At 36.8% G+C, this 14,949-nt stretch overlaps 1 pseudogene across 2 annotated transcripts in view; it reads left to right on the top strand.

The window, feature by feature from the left end:
* Window positions 1-11,528, top strand: part of LOC150090141 (ELAV-like protein 1 pseudogene) — a 29,515-nt pseudogene extending 17,987 nt beyond the window's left edge. Inside the window, exon 2 of one of the 2 annotated variants that reach the window (XR_016546695.1) lies at window positions 11,159-11,528. The product of XR_016546695.1 is annotated as an ELAV-like protein 1 pseudogene, transcript variant X2 (transcript). Of the gene's footprint in view, window positions 1-9,681; window positions 11,050-11,158 lie in introns of those variants that run through there. The other variant, XR_016546694.1, reaches the window with a different exon arrangement.
* Window positions 11,529-14,949: the final 3,421 nt, after the last annotated feature.

The following is a 14,949-nucleotide window of genomic DNA, read 5'->3' as shown; positions in this document are numbered from 1 at the left end:
CTGCTAGCACTAACAATGTGGACTTGACAATGCCCTCCTCCCATGTACACACTACTCAGACTACCTCCAATTACTATCTGGCAGAGTCAATGCAGCGAGATTATATGCCACCTCCGTAGCCAAGTGGGAAGGAGCAGCAGTGCGTAACACACGCTTCTTGATTAGACCGGGGTTCAATCCCATCACCACCAAATACAGAGGATGCGGAAAGGTCGGGAATGACCACTGCATATTCCCAGAGTAATATGGCCTTAGTTGCTACTACTCCTAAATAACAAACTAACAAGCAGCGAGATTATACACTAGCTGATTTGGAAGCCTACTAGAGTTACCAATAGTTTCAGTCTGGTGGACTATCTAGTGGCTGGCCTGTGAACAGTGATGAGTAAGTTAGATTGGATCTATGTGATGTCCATCATAACTTAAAATGGCATCAATCATACTACATGATGGAAGGGACGTGGGGTTGCCAGAGCTTTGTGCTGGAGACTAAATATGGGTTCCACTACTTCAAGCCTCCAATAAGCAAAGTGGTAGTATTGCCTGGTACTAACACAAAGGGGTAGCATTCCTCTGTGTGGTTTGGGCACCACACCTCAACCCCCGCTTGTCACTCCAGACTTCCAGTAAGCTAGGTGTCATATTTCGGGACTTGCAGATGGGGATTATATCCAGGGTTCTAACAGTCCCACCATTGCGAAGGTGCAGGCAGTGGATTTGGCTGCATAGACTGACCAGACTTCACTGAAATTAGGTCCTCTTGACTAGAATATACACTGGGTGATCACTGAATTAAGACTACCAACCTATTACCATGTTGGGTCACCATTTGCAAGGATAACAGCTGCTGTTGCTGAAGACATATGGGGATCTTCAGCCCATACTGCCTGCAAGGCTTACCACAGTGTTGGAATAGATTATGGTTGTATCAATATGTCTCTCTTTCCATTCCAAAACATCCCACAGGTGTTCATTTGGATTGAGGTTATACGAATTTAGAAGGCCAATCAAGAATGGTGATATCTTCACTGTGTTTGAGGAACACAGACCACTCAAACCACTCATGCACAGTGCAGGCCCACCCAATGACATAGTGCAATATCGCCTTGGAAGATCCCATTGTTGTCTTGTTAATAACTGCAACATGGATGGGTGCACATGATCTCCTAAGAGCTGCCTGTAGACCTCACCAGTGAAACATTGGTCCATATGCACCAAGGATCCCTAGTTCTTGCAAAACATGCTTTATATTAAGCAGCCACTGCCACCAGCCAGGATAGTGGGTACTGTGCATGATGGGTCCACGAACAGATGCCACATATGAAGGCGAGTTGCACCAGGTATTTGGACTCCGACCATCACACTCATTTCCAGTCCTCCAGTGTCAAACCAGCTTGTTGATACCACAGCATTCACCATCAATGATGATCAGCATTGAGGAGAGACTATCTCTTGGGTCGTCTACTATGGAACCCCATACATCTGAGTGTGCAGTGCAGTGTCATTTAGGATATTGTTGCATTCCCCATATTGTACTGTGATGTCAACTGTCACAGTGACCTGCCGTTAAGCCTCTACAATGCACTGCACCCTTTGCTCACCACAAATATCCACCTTGTGTAAGCCTTGATAGTTCTGTCAGCAGGAGGAGGTTTTACTTGAGGTTGTCACAGACATTCTCTCAGATATGCCAGATATCTGTGAGACATTCTCAGATAGGCCATACATTGGAATAGGCTAATTAGAAGGTAGCCCAGGGTCTTATTTTACCACTGCATAGATCTGTTAATATTTAATAGTCAGAGAAGAAACAATGTAAATCCAAGATTAAGCCTTGTTTACATTTTACTTTTTATAAGGCTATAACAAATTTAACACTGCAGTCATAACAGTATATATCTTGAACTTGATAGCATGAGGTATAATATCAAGTTAGGAATCTATTAGCAATTAGGAAAAGGTAACATTTAGGAATCTATTAGCTTAGTGTAGCATTGTCATTAATCAATTAAGTGGCATTTAAACAGAAATCATGTCCCACACTAGAGCAGTAAAGCAACAGGCACAAAGTAGTGGGAGTGCTGTGACTCAGGGGACAACCAAAGGGGGAGATTCTCCAACGTATCATGGCCTAACAAAATGTACAACTTGTGAAAAATTTGTAGATCTTTCTGGAACAGAACATGATCCAGCCAAGAGGAATGTCTTTGTGTGTGCTAGGTGCACAAGTGTGAAGAAATTATATGCCGAATCAGCATTCTGGTGGGTGTTTAAAGAATAGGGTGGATGCTGTTGAAGGAATTAAAATGGGGCCAATCAAGCTGTCAGCTGCCCATACAATGCCAGAGTTCAGACTTGTGCATCAGACAACACAGTGGCAATTTCCAAGGCAGAATGCACAGGTCCCACAGAAGATGGTTATTGTCGGTGACTATTGTCAGAAAAACGGAAAATGTATTTTGCATAGGACCAGGGTATGTCTGCCACAAGCAAAAGTTGATGGTGTTTTAGTGCAGATACCTTTTAAGGGCACAAAAGGTTATATTGTTGTACACGTTTGCGTTAATGATATTAAGAGTAGGAGATATGGGGACTTACATAACAAGTACAGGGCAATGTTGGGAAACAGTCTCGAGTTAGGATTGAATTTGAAAGTGTCTGCATTTCTGCCCAGACACGATAGGAGGGAGTATATGTTGAGAGCCTTATCAATCATTTGGCCCTGAAGAGATTGTGCAAGGCTCAATGGGGTAGAATTTTTCTTGGTGTGGTCTGCTTGTTAACAGGAGAGACTTTTTACAGGGATAGGATACACTTGAATAGAAAAGGGGGCAAGAATATTTGCTGATGCTGTCGAGGCAGTTATAGGTGTGTCGGAAAAATACTAGCTTGGGGAGGATACACAGACTAATAGCTCAACTAGAGCTGCAGGCAGAGGTGAGATTAATTCTTGCACCGCTACTATTGGTACATGCAGACAGTCAGAAAAGAGGTGTCTGGGAATTTAGGTCCTGCTGTGAGTCACCATGAAACAAATAAATACATGGACTGTTAAGGTAACTAAGAGTAAGAACATGTACGGGTATACTTGCATGTACACTAATGCTAGGTGCATTGTAAATAAATTTGATGAAGTTGAAGTAATGATTAAGTCATCAAATGTAAACATTGTAGGAATAGTGGAAACATGGTGTCGCTCAGATATAAGTGATGCTGAATTTGAAAATGGGTAGTACAATGTATACAGGAAGGACAGGAGTTATGCAGGAGGGGTTATGCTCTTAGTTAAGAAGCATATTAAATCTGAGGCAGTGCATACAGTTGACACGGTTGACGAGTGTAACGTTGAATCACTCTGGTGCGATATAAGCACTAGGAAAACAAAATTGAGATTAGGAGTGTGTTATAGGCCTAATGATTGATGAGTATACCGAACAGCTATACAGAGAAATAGAGTTGACCAGTAAATCAGTCTCATAATGGGAGATTTTAACTTTCCAGATGTGGACTGAAATTTGTCGGTTTTTCACTTGCACACTAGCAACACTTGTGGATTTCTTGGATGACTGTTTTCTACAGTAGCAGCATGTTAGATATGTAAAAAGAGGAAGCAGTACTCTTGATCTGGTTATCTGCAGGTAAAGGACTCACTGGGTGACAGCTATTGTAGTATACTAATGTGGAATTTAATTAAGGACATGACTACTGTTGAGGGTAAAGGGTGTGGTTTTTGTACAGTGGTCTCAGCCAGTTTTTAAATTCTGTTTGGTTAGACCAACTGATGATATGTGGGAAGCAATCAAAGGAGCTACTAGGCTTTTCATACCAATGAAGAAATACTGTTCAAGGCTTAGGCCTAAATGGATGTCAGATGAACTATTGAGACCCATGGCTGAGAAGAAAAGTGCAAGAGATATATATATATAAATTATCAGGTGATACAGAAGCCTGTGGTAGTTATTAATTAGTGTAATCAAGTCATAAAGGAGGTTAGGCAAGGTAAGGCAGATTATGAGAAGTCTCTGACAAAGAATGCAAAGAAAAACAGCAAAGATTTCTATGTTTATATTAACAGTAGAAGGAAGGAGTTGAATCACAATGGGCCACTTGATATCTATGGGTTAATAACTGTTGATGACCCTGCTAGGGTTGCAAACAAATTGAATAGGTATTTTGCATCTACAGTCATTTTGTTTGTCACAAAGCAAAGGTATTGCATCAGACAGTAATTGCATAGCCATTTCTATAAATGTGGCATTGGAAGGGTATACACACCATTAAGTATCCTGTTTTGCAGAGGTGTAAACATGGCTCCATATGTTCAGTTGACACCAAGAAAAAAAAAGGTGTAGCTGTTGCTATGACCCAGGGAGGGCTTTCTACGTGTGCTATCACTGATAAAATAGGCTGCCACCAGTCAGCAGTATCCGAAGTGCTGAAATTAAAGCGTGAAATTGATATTTGAAACAGCTATGCCTTCAATCACCATGCTAGTGCTCTTGATCTAAAACTGGACTTTGAGATGGCCTCTGGTGTTGAAACAAGTGCACAAACCATCCAAAGACTGCTTTTGGAATGTGGTCTGCATGCCTATCGGCCCAAGAAGAAGCAGTCTTTGTTGACCCAACAAATGAGGAAGAATGACTTGCTTGGGCTAAAATGCATGTTTCATGAACAAGAGAACAATGGGATACCATCTTTTCTGACAAATCGAAATTCAACCTGCACGACTAAGATGGGACGCAATATGTCAGAAGACGAAAATTGGAGAAATACTATCCTGACTGCATAACACCCACTGTAAAGTTCCACACCGGTCAAATAGTCTGGGGATGTATAACAAGCAAAGGGGTGAGGCAAATTAAGTTTATTAACGGAACAGTGAATGCCGAAACGTACACTATCTTGAAGGAGTGTCTGAAACCCGTTATTAGGGATCACCACATAGACTTCCAAAACTGCATTTTTCAACAGGACTCAACACCTTGCCACACTGCAAAATTGGTAAGTTTTATGCTATTTAGATTTAATGATGTTTGTCTTCTTGTCTCACAAGGCTTAAAACATACTTACACCAATGTTTTCCCTCGTTTTTCTCCCTTAAGGTGCAGTCACACCTCAGAAATGCTGGCATTACAGGTTGGACTGGCCCGGCAATAGACCACATTTGAACCCTATTGAAAATTGCTGGTACATAATGTTGTCTAAAATTTCTCGGAAGAAGCCAACAAGTAAGATTCCGCTGCAGGAGAGCATTGTATGGGTGTGGTACCACGAAATTGGGCAACCTTATATCCAAAACTTGATTAACCCTATGCCAGATCGTTGCAAGGCTGTAATTGCAGCTTGAGGAGGAACAACAAAATATTGAGGACTTATTATGCTGATTTACAGTACATAATACTATTATGTTAACTTTGTCATTTCAGTTTGTACACGTAAATGCAATAAAATGTATGTTTGGTTGTCATGATTGCCATTTGCACGATTTCTCATATTTCCGTTAATTATGCATTTTACCCTTTGGGAAGATATTTATGGCAATTGGGTATATCAGGTGGAGACTTTTTATTGGATTTCATTCACAGAGATATATATCCCATCTGTGAAATGCATTTTGAACATTTCTGCAACCCACGATGCAGCACAAAACACATTATTTGCAAAATTCACAAGTGATGCAGTTTTTTTGTTTGCTGCTGTACATTCACCCATGAGGAATTCTTTAGGGAAGGGAATGCCAGAAGTTTATCAAATTCTAACGAGGAGTTAAATGACTGTGTGATAATTGAAAGGAAAGTGGGGGAGAAATTGTTGAAGATGGGTGTAAAAAAGGCACTTGGATGAAATCTATCCAATTATATTAAGAGTGGCAGCAAAGGAGGTAAGAAAACCCTTATCCATAATTATGAGAGCATCCTTGGATTCAGGGGAGGTCCCTGTGAACTGGAGATGTGCAAATGTATCCCCCAATTCATGAAGGGGGATCAAAAGGTGACATAAGTAAATTACCAACCTTTTAGCTTAATGTCTGTTCCTTGGGAAAATAATGGAATCACTAGTTAAAGAAGTAATGCAGAACCATCTATATAGGTATGCAATTATACTGCAATCACAGCATGGATTTGTTAAGGGGCAGTCTTGTCTAACCAATCTGATAGGCTACTATGATGCAGTGACCAAGGAACTATATGCAAAAATAATTTTGACATCATAGACTTGGATTTCAGGAAGGCTTTTGATACTATTGCACATAAAATACTGTTGTACAAAGTGGAGCAATGTGGCATTAAGGGGAAGTTATTGCTATGGATAAAGGTATGTTTAAGTGGAAGAAGACAGTAGTTATCAGTGGGTGCTGCTCTTCATGTACTAATGTTATTAATGGAGTTCCTTAGGTTTCAGTGCTGTGCCCATTGTTGTTTTCAATATTTATCACTGATATTGATGAAGGTATATCAGGCTTAATGTCCAAGTTTACAGATGATATAAAGGTTGGCAGGGTGGTTAACTACAGTCATCAGGGTGAGCTACTGCAACAAGATCTGGGGAAATTGGGTTGATGGGCTAAGAAATGACAGTTTAATTTTAATATTGACAAATGTTAAAATTCAACTGTTACATGGGTAGCAATAACCTCGGTAACTTATCAGCTGTGTGGTACTACATTCAGGGTAGTGGTGAATGAAAAAGACCTCTGGTGGGGGGGGGAGTAACTGTGCAGTCAGGCATGCTGCCAGGACAGCTAATGCAGTTTTTTCAATGATATACAGAAACTTTGCTAGCAGAGATAAAGAGGTGATTATCCCTTTGTATAAGGCTGTGTGTCAGTCCACATCTTGAGTACTGCATACAGGTCTGTGGTCCTCACTTTAGGAAGGATGTAGATCTGCTGGAATGGGTGCTCTTACCTAGAAAGGTTTCAGTTCTGAAAAATTGCAGTGTATCAAGACTAGGCACTTGTGGGGAGATTTGTTTGATGTGTTTAAAGCCTTGAATGGATTGTGTAAGATGAACATTAATGGCATTCTTCCACTTGCTGAGTTCAAGTTGAGGAAGGATTATTGCGGCATCCCCCTCCCCCCCTACTTCTCCTTCAACCCGTGCACGGTACTAAGTACTATAGGTTTTGATACCTTTTGTGTTTGGGGTTTTCATAGGAAAAAAAAAAAAAAAAAAAAAGATGTGCAGAAGTTTGCCTTCAGCCAGTGGGTTGTTGATTGTTGGAACAGGCTTCCATCTGTTGTGGAAGTGGATAGGTTGAATAAATTGAAGGAAGAAATAGACAAATTCTCGGAGGGTACAGATAGGTGAACTGTATAGATTTTTTTTTTTTTTTGCTGATATTATATAAGCTTGCTTTCTTGCATCATTTGCCATTACTACTATATGGATTTAGTAGACAGGCAAGTTGCTGGAGTGAGCTACTAGCCACATTTTTAAGAAGACAGTTAAAAAAAAAAACGTTTTTAATGTAAAAATGCAAATTACACTTCTAGTTTAATTGTATAAAGTAGTCATTCCAGTGAGTGTTCATGCAGCCAGTGTATTTTGTGTTAATTAGCAAGTGAGTGTGAGAAAATGGATACTCTCTGTTTTAAAAAGTGCATTATGATGCAATGAATCTTTAGATATTCTTGAAATGATGAGTAGGGGTAGAAAAACTGAGAGCTAGGAAAAGAATATTGAGATCTGTATGTGATGGTTCTGCTTTGTTTCTTAATAAAGCCACATCTTGGGTATGTTTGTTTTGATACTACATTCCATAAACATTTGTATTCTCCATACAGTTTCATGAATTTTACAGTATTATCTTAGCCTTCTCCCCCCCCCAACTCCGGCAGAATCACTAAACATACATAAGTACTGAAGTGGAAAAGCAATAGGAATGAATGGTCATGTGTTTAGTAGACATTGTCATATGACAAAACTGTGTATGGAGGGAAGTAAGTAGAAAAGTGAATAGAACATCATTCTTTCTATTCACTTGGACTTGCCTCACTTCTGGGATCCAGTACTTTGCACTGGAACTTTATACACCTGAGAGGGCTTTCTACACAACAACTTTATATACCTGATAGAGGTGTATAAAGTCTTGAATGGTTTGAGCATGCTCAATGCTGATGGGATTCTTCCTCTTGCTCAGAATAATCACCTGAAAGGGCATAAATTCAAATTGAGGAAAGACAGATGTAGGATAGATGTGTGGAAATTTGCCTTTAGCCAGTGGATAGTTGGTTGGTGGAACAGACTTCCATCCCTTGTGGAAGTTGATAGCCTAAGTAAATTTAAGGCTCGGCTGGACAGGTATTTCAAACGAATGGAGGGGTGAAATGGGAGGTTTTTTTGTTTTTTTTTTTTGTTGATGCTGCATAAGCTTGCTTTCTTGCATCATATACCTCTACTAATGCTAATGCCTAGTCTCCAGACAATGCAGTTTGCAAAACTGAAGCCTTTTTTTTTTGGTAAGAGCACTCCTTTGTTCCCCTTACCAGTCTTGTTGCCCTTTTCTGTACTTGTACCAGCAGCTCTATATCCTTCCTAAAATGAAGCCTCCAGACTTGTATGCAGTACTCAAGATGTGGCCTGACCATTGCCTTATACAATAGGATAATCACCTCCTTATCCCTGCTAACAAAATTCCTGTATATTAAAAAAGATCATCCCACCAAAGCTTGTTGGGATGATCTTGTGTACTTTGCAACTAGTGCTTTTGAAGATTGTAGGGTTTGGTGAACAAACTGCAAAAAAATTAATTATTTATTTATCTTTTTAAATTGGCTTGAATTTAGTTCAGAAATCCTGTAATAGTGGTGGACCTGTGAGTGGATTATAGGTTTTCTATAATTTATTCCCAGGTTTCTGAGGGAAGTATAATGTATATATTTTAGAGATGTGTGTTTTGGGATAAAAAAAGGTCAGAACAATGGAACAAGCAAGGTTGTCTAACTTAAATCCTATTGAATTCTGTGATGTAACATCACACCTGTTATTACTGATCCAAAGTTTTTCTTGTGTTATGCATTTACTGGTAATGATAAATCATATCTGTACAAATTTTTCATTTATTATATATCTCACTGAATTTAAAAAAAATCTTGGTTTTTTGTGATTGTTTACTTTATTTGTTCATCATTGTAGTTAACAGTATATATATTCCATGGGGTAAAGAAGGAATCATTTAATCAAATTATAAGAGAGGCAACTGACTATAAATGCCTTATTCATTGTACTGTTCGAACTTATAGCACAGGACCACGGCTCCTTGTACACCCAAAGCAGTTGTCTTTTTTTTTTTTTTTATTAATTCTTCTTATTAATTCTTCAAAAAAAGGATTCCTTTGGACCCTTAATGCATAGGCCTCAAATTCTGAAGACTTCACTGTAGTCTGAGGAGGTCCTTTTGCTTTTGAATAAGAAAAGAATCAGGAGTTTTCTAGAAAAGGTAGAACAGTTCTACCTCAGTGACCACAAAGTTATTTTTTTTTGCAAAGTGCAAGTTGCTTATAATTAAAGTTACAGATCTATTTGCAAGTTGATTATTTTATTAATGCAGCATTTCATAAATCATAATGTTTGAAATTATGCATTAAACAGTTTTAAGTTTTAATTTTTGAGTAATTTAAGTTGGATGTACCTAATTTACATGTTTGATACATAGTTTTTTTTTATTTTTTACAGAATTATTTACAGTAAATAGTTGAACCTGCAATTTCTGAATAATAGAAAAAGCTTCCTATAATTTCAGAAGATTAAGAATGGAGAATGATTGTCTGGAACCCAGAACCAATCTCATCATTAACTATCTTCCACAGTCACTGACAGATGGGGAGTTTAAGAGTATTTTCTTAAGTATAGGTCCTATCCGATCTTGCAAGATTGTTAGAAACAAGCCAACTGGTTATAGTTATGGATTTGGTTTTGTTGACTATGTATCAACTGATGATGCAGCCAGAGCTATTAGCACTCTTAATGGATTTCAGCTGCAAAATAAGAAGATCAAAGTTGCATATGCACGACCAAGTAGCGAAAACATCAAAAATGCCAACTTGTACATCAAGGGATTGCCAAAAACAATGAATCAAGATGAGCTTGAGTCACTTTTTGCAGAGTTTGGGGGAATCATTCAGAGTAGAGTCTTAATGGATGAAACTGGGCAAAGCAAAGGTATTGGGTTTATTCTATTTGATTTAAGAGAGAATGCAGAACAAGCCATTGAGAAGTATAATGGTCAAACCCTTCCTGGTTCAAACGAACCTTTATCCATTAAGTTTGCTGAAGACAATTCAAAAAAGATGCGACAGCCATCCCCTACTTATTATACACCACCTCCACCTCCCCCACCATTTCATGGGGGCTATGGTGGGGGCCCACTTCGACAAGGAAACCCGCAGAATCGTAATCGCTTTAACCCTATGACTGGGGCTTATTCATATGGAGGTGGACTAAGCGTTTCTGGAAATGGACCCACACTTTTTGTGTACAACATTGGTTCTGACACGGATGAAAATGCTCTTTGGCAGCTGTTTTCTCAATATGGAGCATTACAAAAGGTTAATATTGTAAGAGATCAAGGAACTGGACAAAGTAAAGGCTATGGTTTTGTAACCATGTCTAGTTTTGATGATGCGTTGTGTGCAGTGGAAACTCTAAATGGCTTTGAATATGCTGGGAAACCTTTGCAGGTTTCATTTAAAACGCAGAAAGCCTGACTCTAACATTTTTAAGTATTTTTTTTTCTCTTGTCCCCCCCTCTACCTGAAAGGAGTATCATTATTCACAAATTATCATTGGTGTAATCACTGGTGTTTAGTTATCAGTGGCTTTTTTTTTCTTTTCTTTCTTTTTTTATTTTCCCATAATAGTGATGACTGACTTGTGAAGTGGATCATTATTATAATAATGTAATATGAGCTTGCCATTTTAATGAACTAGCTGTCATATTTTCATCTGGCCAATTAAATTTGCCTTCCTCTGAAACTCATTTGTGTATGTTTTAAGATTTCAGTCACTGTAGGTCGAAACCAAGCATTTAGTGATACTTTATATATGGTGTCAGTTTTGTTTCTTATATATCTGAGCATGTCACAGAAAATGTTTTTGATCTCTCATAAGTGTTATTAATAAATTAAGACAATTTAAAATTATTTCCTTCTAGAGGATGAGAAAGAATACCCTTCAAATGCATTTGAAGCCAATACAGGAATGACATTGGAATATGCTAGGGTAGCTGCATGCATAAATTGAGTATCATTCATAGAAATTTAGATCGTCACTTCTACATCCTTTAAACAAAGAGAAAGAAGATTGTATAATAGTTCCTTCATATTGCTGTATTTTCAGTATAAAAGGGTTGTAATTTAAATTCTGTTTTATACAAAAATGGCCAATAATTTCTTGTATAGAAAACTTCACATCCCTTTTAACTCAAATAAGTACAAAATCCTTTTCTTTTAGCTTCACTGTACTACACCTGTGATTAGTACTTCTTGTGATTTAATTAATGTCCTGATTTCTTTTTTCTAACCCCCATATGATTTAATGGCCTAATTCTATTTTTTTTTTTCTAATTCATATGATTTAATTAATGGTATAATTGTTTTTTTTTTTTTTTTTTTTCTAAATGTGTTAGTATTTACTTATTGATAATTACCAATTCATTTATTTGATGCAAAACCAGCATCCCATTAGCAAATTTTGTCAAGCATTTCTAATACGTATGAATTGTCCACTTACTAATCTGGTTTGCTGTTTCTCAGAATTGAATTTGTGGAAAATATAAATTTTGTTTGCCTCCTACCTCACCACCAACAAAATTTAAAAAAAAAAAAAAAAAAACATACAATAGGTTACAGATTTTGAAATGTAATCACATATATACAATCATTGTAAGTATTTCATAAGTGTTTACATTCAGAATAAATTTTATTGGTTTTACATTTCATTGTGAAAAAGCTAAGTAACGTCTGCTCTGTCTCCCTTGTATGAATAACTAGGTGCTAATTTTGGTGGTTAACACCTGACATTTTATGCACATATTGAAATAGTTATAGCTACCATCATATTACATCATTGAATTCCTTAGGACATGAATCAGTCACTGAAATTAAACTGGAATAGATGGAAAACAGTCAAGAATAATATTGTGTGTCTGCTTGATCTTAGAATGTCTGATTTGTTTTCTGTATGTTTTACCTTTTTCATTAGATTTTATTAGCACAGGTTGGGTATGTGTTGTCCTTATACTTAATAATTAAGTCAATTATTGACTTTTTTCCATATTAATGAACTTTATTTTTGAGATGAGTGATGATCATTTGATTAACCACAGACATATTCAGTTTGTCCACCTATCACTTAGTCTATTCTAATTGCAGAGTTAATTCATATTTGCAGATGATGTATGAATACAAAAAGTACTTGTTGGTGAAGTTGAATTACTTACAGTTTGTGACTGCATATATCATAATTTACAAGTGCTCTTTTCAGTAGTTCCATGTGCTCATAAATAGTCTTTCCAGACATCTTACTGTAAAAAGAGCCAGTTCTGATTTTTCACACTAAGTAAACGCTCGTCCAAATGTCTGCTGCTTGTCAGTTATGCATCAAATAGTTAATGCTTTATGTGGATCATGATTTTTGGAATTTGTTGTGAAAACTTTTTTTTTTTCTTTAGTATATTAAATAAAGGAACATTGTTAGTCTTGCTGGTTTAAATATTGCTTGTCTGACTTTATACTGCAGTTATCCATAGAGCTAATTTTACACAACACCATTAGTAACAAATTAGGTAAATTTGTATTTTAGGTAAATTTGGCAAATCAGGTATTTATATATTGGATATATATATATATATATTAGAGAGATTACTTGTGAATGAAAGCTGGCTGTGAAGCTAACTTAGTTTTGTGCTAAAGACTGAAGTAATGTGGCTGAGTGAGAATTCTTTGTCTGTACACAGACTGAACGGTGATTTTTTAGTAACATGTTAAAACAAATGAACTTACCACACCTCGAAGTTCGAAGGTAATCAACAAGAAAAATGTTAAACAGATTAATTTAATGGTTTAAAAGAAAACACGGGACTTGTGTGGAGAATCGTGAGGATTTTTATTATTAAGAACTAAGACTTTTTTTAGTTCTTAATACTAAAACTGGTTTGATGGAGAGGGGATGGATTATTAACACCTGAAAATTTTTGAGAGACTCCTTGCTCCCTTCTAAGGCTAGAAGAATCTAGGGAACAGCCTACTAACTGGGACTGACTGAAGTATTAATGCCCTAGTTGAATGTCCAAAACATAGGCAGTTAATAAATAATTAATAATAGAAATCCTCAGGATTCTTTATTAAACAATTCCTACTCCTGCATAACACAAATAATGCCCTTCACTTGATGCATTTCAGAACATTAATTTAATGGGCATTACATTCTGATGCAATACCATATTCCATCTTTTAATGTGTAACTTTTCTCAATTTGTTAGCTCAGTTTTTATTATTGTTTGTAATTCTTAGTGTCATATTTCTCAGAACATGTCCTCTGTATCTTTTTAATAGAGATTTTATTTTTCATATCAAATCTTCACTGATAACTGTAAACATATAGGCCTGTAGTAGCTCTTACAGACTAAAAGTTCTCCATGACAGTATAGTGGGTTTACCACTTGTTTTGGAGAGGTCTTGATTTGAATCCCATTGAAGACTGGAGAAATTTTTAAAGGACTCTTTAATCTTGATTTTTAGATAGCCAATCTCAGGCAAAGGAAGTAGGGTTTTTCAGTTGCACATGTATATCAACCTGTTAAAGACACTTGTACATAATACACAATAAAATCAAGAATGAAAAAAATATAGTTTATAATATTGTAGGAACTGGTACAGTATGATCTAATTAGGCTTGCAAACATCAGAAAGACATCAAATTTAACACTTTATTTTCATGTCTTAGTTATTACAAAGGTTATAGTTAATGCCATTATACATTACTATTATGGCAGTCTCAGTGTGCAAATGGTTGGAATACTATGGGGGAATGCTCAATTAAAACATGTTTAAATTTTTTTTTAAAAAATTTTAAATGTCACCTCTAGCATTTCAGCATGCATCCCATTGTTCACTAATTTATGTATTCCCTGAAAGAATTATTTCAGCTTGAGGGAATCTTTGATAGCTCTTCAGAAGTCACAGGTTAATTGTGTTCAAGTTGAAAAGATGTCCATTTTAAAGCTTTATTTCAGTGGACCCAAAAACAGCTACATGGTAACCAAATAATAAATGGCAAATACTGTCATTAGTAATCTTTTATCATTCCTATTCTTTTAGTATGATTTGGTTTATTTTGCATATTTGCGTTCAATTGAGATTAGTTGATTTGACACTGATCAGCGTCAACTTACTTTTTTTTTTTTCTCTTATGATTGATAGTAGGCCCACAGTATTTAGGTTCATACTTTCATTAGTTTGCTCTTTCCTAGGTCATATAGTGGCATTGGTAAATGTTTGGGTGCCTTTCACCAGCTCACTGGAAATGCAACCCTTTGGGAACCTGAAGGAGGTGTAAGATGCTTACCAATGAAGTTGTCTGTTGTTCCCTTTATCTCTTATTTTTTGTTATTTTATTTTCTTTTTACTTCTTTACCTACAGTTAAAAGTAATTCCTTGTAAGTTAAGCTTGCTCTGATTACAGCAATAATTTTACATGATTGAAGTGTTTAATTTCAATTTAATAATTTTGGCTTGTTAAGTCTTGTTATGACTAACATGTTGTACATCTGTTTCTTCCCCCCCCCCCTCCATGCACACGTCTTGCTGTGAACTTTTGTGTGTGAAGTGTGTTTTAATCGCACAAGTTTTATACTTGATTTGAATTAATCTAGTAAGTGCTTGTCTTACAACAGATACCAGTTACCAGACTCATGTGACACTTCTCCCCCCTCACTTGATATTA

This window comes from Mastigoproctus giganteus, chromosome 2, assembly GCF_048544385.1.
Source record: "Mastigoproctus giganteus isolate SK-2022 chromosome 2, ASM4854438v1, whole genome shotgun sequence".
NCBI classification, from domain to species: Eukaryota; Metazoa; Arthropoda; class Arachnida; order Uropygi; family Thelyphonidae; genus Mastigoproctus; species Mastigoproctus giganteus.
The sequence above is the reverse complement of the archived record's forward strand: the minus strand, read 5'-3'. Positions and strand labels throughout refer to the sequence as shown.